Source organism: Octopus bimaculoides, chromosome 5 (assembly GCF_001194135.2).
Source record: "Octopus bimaculoides isolate UCB-OBI-ISO-001 chromosome 5, ASM119413v2, whole genome shotgun sequence".
Classification (NCBI taxonomy): Eukaryota; Metazoa; Mollusca; class Cephalopoda; order Octopoda; family Octopodidae; genus Octopus; species Octopus bimaculoides.
In genome coordinates this window covers 26625016-26630201 of record NC_068985.1, presented here as the reverse complement: position 1 = coordinate 26630201, position 5186 = coordinate 26625016, and positions in this window count along the sequence as shown.

Below are 5186 nucleotides of genomic sequence, written 5' to 3'. Positions count from 1 at the left end.
TATATATACATACACATACAGGATTGATCAAAAGTCACATGACAGTAAATCAAAGTTCTATAAATACTTAATATCTAATTTTATTTATTCATTCCAATTATGAATGTTTAATAATTGAATGCTGTGAGTTAAAATCACCATTTAAAAATTTTTTTTTTTTTTTTTCAATATTTGTCTATTAGCAAAGTCTCATATGAAATAATTTTTTGTTTTAATCTTGGAATTAAATGGGTTTTAATTTACTGTCAGGTGACTTTTAGCCAACCCTGTATATATTATAAAGAAGAGGTTTCATGCTATTTTGTTTTTTATGAGGGTAAAAAAAAATTAAGGATTTAAGATTTATTTGAACCTTAAATCCTCCATTTTGAGCAGAGGCTCCCTACCTTAGGATACAGTTTTGTTCCACCCTGCAAGATTTCTCTCTGAGCCTCTTGATTGCAAATGTCACAAATGTTTAGTTTTATGTCTATAAGATCATGTCAACTATTTACTAAAATGCTAAGCTTGTGTAAGCATAGAAATTCCTCACTGCAATAAAACAATCTGTCAACTATGAAGTGATTTTGAATAGTAGTCTACAATTATATATATATATATATATATATATATATATATATATATATATATATATATATATATATATATATATATATTATTCTGTCACTGTGAGTAGTATGTGAAGTATTTTTTTGTTTTTCTTTATGATTGTTTTAGTAAGAAATAGGAGTAGTAGTTGTAAGGAGCTACAGCGCTAGCTAAATAAATACCAGCTACCTACCGAACTATAAAACGATCTGATATAATACCTGATGTATTAAGTTTATTGATCCTGTTCTCCCAAGAAGGCTGAAAGGGTGTTAACTTTGACTAATTGAACTTAGAATTTGGCTACTATATCCTTAAACCAACATTTCTTAAATTATATAAAATAAATAAATAAAGCTGAGTGTAGCTTATTTGGTGCAATTGATTCTAAATAGCTCAGTCCACCTAGCTGTGAGTAGATTTTTGTTGGTAGAGCACATTTCTTTGAGATTAGCAAGCGAAACATTGTATATTTTGATAAGTGATTTATTGACTTGCACTGCTAAGTTATGTATGCTGACTGGTGAATTTATCTGCTATAGAAAGATGTCCTGTCCAAGAGAAGCTTTCTCTCTTACTTAGTTCTTTAGTATTTAAACTGGCCCATATCTAGCCAAAATATTCTACCTGTTTTATGTTCAAACTGGCTAGACCTGGCCTCACACACCAACCCTACAATATCCTAAAAATTAACAGTTACCTCATCAAAATCTCAAGGTTACAAGATAATGCAGGATTAATTCAAAACAAAGTGAACAAGAATACTTAGCGCAAACCTCTGCCAAGGCAACACCAATGTTCTCTCAACAATTAGCCAGAGATGATTTTTAAAGTGAGAATATCTGAAATAAACTAGTTTGCTCTCGCAAATGGAAATGCTAAAAATGAACCCGACTGCTCTCAAAAATAAAGAAAAAAACAGGAAAAATAATCCACAATCCTTGTATGGTACCGGATAGATCCCAAAATCTAATCAGTTCATGCCAGTCACAAGGCCAAACATCCCCGAAAACTTCATCTGAATCCATCCAGTGGTTCTTGAGATATCTTGTCAGCAGACAAACAAGCAAGTAAACAATACCTCTGCCTTAGCGAAGGTGGAGGTAATAAATAAGCATTACTGTTTGAATGAATTATGTGAATGCTAAAAGGTGAAGGTATGTGGCTTAGTGGTTAGAGTATTCAACTCACGATTGTAAGGTCATGAGTTCAATTCTCAGTGATGTGTTGTACCCTAGAGCCAGACACTTTATTTCATGTTGCTCCAGTTCACTCAGCTGGCAAAAATGAGTAGTACTTGTAATTAAAAGGGCCAGCCTTGTCACACTCTGCGTCACATTGAATTTCCCTGAGAACTACATTAAGGATACATGTGTTTGCGGTGTGCTCAGCCTCTTGCACATTAATTTCATGAGCAAGCTGTTCTGTTGATCGAATCAACTGGAACCCTTGTCGTTGTAAGCGACAGTGCCAGTCAAAGAGTTAAACACCAGCTCAGTGCCCCATGAAAGTTTATGAAAGGAATGTTTAGTTACATAATTACGAATGACTGAACCTTGTTGATGGTAGTTTAATACCTAAAGAGTTCATTGTTAAGATTCTGACACCAATACTATAACATTGAAGAGCCAAAACATCTCTTATATTGCTAAAATCTCTTTAGTTTTAAATAGTTACCACTTAATAGTATAGTGGATGGTGTATATAAGCACTGCGTAACTTAATGCTTCATTATCTAACTCCACCACCATGAGCATAGTTTGGTGAGGATGAGCTCAGGTTGAATTCTTTTATTTTATACTTATTTCTCTCATCGGACTACAGCCAGGCTGGGTCAATGCCTTGAAGTGTTTAGTCAAACAAATCACCCTCAGTGCTTGTTTTAAAGTCTGGTACTTATCCTATTGGTCACCTTTGCTGAACTACTAAGTCAATAAGGATCAACTGTCAAGCAGTGATCAGGCAGGAGAGCTAGCACAAAATCACATATATACAACAGGCTTCCATGACAGTTTCTGTCTACCAAACTCACTCACAAGGCATTGGTCAACCTGGGGCTATAGTAGAAGACACTTGCCCAAGGTGCTGTGCAGTAGGACCAAACCTGAAACCATGTGGATGGAAAGTGAGTTTCTTAACCCCATAGCCATACCTGCACCCATGCATGTACATCTTGTCAAGGTAAAATTTTCAAGTGGTGTTCCTAATATCCAATGGCCTTACTTTATCTTTTAGCTTGTTGTTATTAATATTAAGGGGGTAAGTTGGCGAGAATATTCAAAAGTAGTTACTAAGCAATTTTAGAAATTATAATTCCTGATGTCACTTCATGGCCATCAATTTATGGAGCAATAGGGAATAAGAGTGCATGAAATTTTTTGCTTTTATAAAGCTGGGTTCACCTTAGAAAGAAATTGGATCATGGACCCAGATGACTAGAATTTATATCTGCTTCTCAGAAATTATATTAGCAATCAAAGTGACTTACATTAAAGCTCCCAAGTAGGCTAATGATCAAATATTGTGTTGCTTAGCAACTAACTTAGAGAAACCAGTTCAAATAACAATGATTAACAGTCTTATCTTTTACTTGTTGCAGTCATTGGACTATGGCCATGCTGGAGCACCAACTTGAAGGGTTTTAGTGAAACAAATTGACCCCAGTGCTTATATTTTTTGTCATAAGTCTGGTACTTATTCCTTCAGTCTCTAATGCTGAACTGCTAAGTTATGGGGCCATAAACAAACCAACACCAGTTGTCAAGCAATGATAGACAAATGCAAACACACACATACACACACACACACATATGATGGATTTCTTAGTCCAGCTACCAAATCCATTTACAAGGCTTTGGTAGAAAACACTTGTCCAAGGTACCACACAGTGAGATTGAACCCAGAACCATGTGGTTGGGAAGCAAACTTCTTATACTGCTATGCCTCACCTATCTTTAGATAATGTTATTGAAGAAAAATATTCTATTTATTAGGGAACAATAAATTTGTGGTTATCTTTTTTTTTTTTTCTGCTTTAAATCAATTATCCACTCATTTTGATGTTCTGTCACTGAAGGTGTGTGAAGGTGCAATGGCCCTGTGGTTAGGGCAGCGGACTCGTGGTCATAGGATCGCGGTTTCGATTCCCAGACCGGGCGTTGTGAGTGTTTATTGAGCGAAAACACCTAAAACTCCACGAGGTTCTGGCAGGGGGTGGTGGCAAACCCTGCTGTACTCTTTCACCACAACTTTCTCTCACTCTTACTTCCTGTTTCTGTTGTGCCTGTAATTCAAAGGGCCAGCCTTGTCACACTGTGTCACGCTGAATATCCCCGAGAACTACGTTAAGGGTACACGTGTGTGTGGAGTGCTCAGCCAGTTGCACGTTAATTTCACGAGCAGGCTGTTCTGTTGATCAGATCAACTGGAACCCTTGACGTTGTAAGCGACAGAGTGCCAACACACTGAAGGTGTAATATCAATATTTGTTACTGCATCAAATATTCTAGCACCAATTAAACTATTATCTTAATTCTCTCTCTTGCCTCAACTACAATGGTCTCTATTTACCTAAACCCACTTAATGTTATAAGCACTTTGAAAATTCCTCTTCACAACATTATCATCTCTAGTACCTCCTTATCACTCACCTTTTCTATGTAACAACTAACACTTGATCTGCTAGAAATAGCAGCTAAATTCTCTCGTCACACCTCACCATCTTCAGAACTGGAGACAGTCAACACTGTTCTAGCTGTACAAAAGGATGGGATGGTCAAGGCTGGAATGCCTCAGTCTAAGCCGACCTGAGACTTAATGTTTTCATATGATATTGCCTGGGCAAACCAGTGATGTTTACATTCCCCTATAAACAATACATCCAATAGTTCTGTGGTTTCAAAGATAATCATGTAGATCTGTTTACACTCCTTATAAATAATACATCCTCAAGCTAGGTTTTCATGCCAGCATGAGTTGGATAGAGACTTATTAGCAATTAGCCAGAAGGATGAGCTCAGTCTGTTTCAGTTGATTTAGAGAGAGAATGGTGATATAATCTACTTCAAGTGAATTACGTCTGTAGTGTACAATACATACATGTTTGGTTTGCACATAGAAGATCACTATTATTGGCACTACCTATTGTAAACAGTGTGTGTATGTGTATTTGTGTTATAGTGCAGGGCAGTGCTCAGTTGGGGGAGGGGCAAGAAGTTGTACTTATGTTTCTAACCAGTATCAATTGCAGTGTGTGGATCAAATATTTAGTAAATTTGTTTGCACACATAGTATCAATGTGTATAATTCATATCAATGCTTATGCATTTGTGTATGTACATATATATATATATATATCATCATCATCATCATCGTCGTTTAACGTCCGCTTTCCATGCTAGCATGGGTTGGACGATTTGACTGAGGACTGGTGAAACCGGATGGCAACACCAGGCTCCAATCTAATTTGGCAGAGTTTCTACAGCTGGATGCCCTTCCTAACGCCAACCACTTAGAGAGTGTAGTGGGTGCTTTTACGTGTCACCCGCACGAAAACGGCCACGCTCAAAATGGTGTCTTTTATGTGCCACCCGCACAAG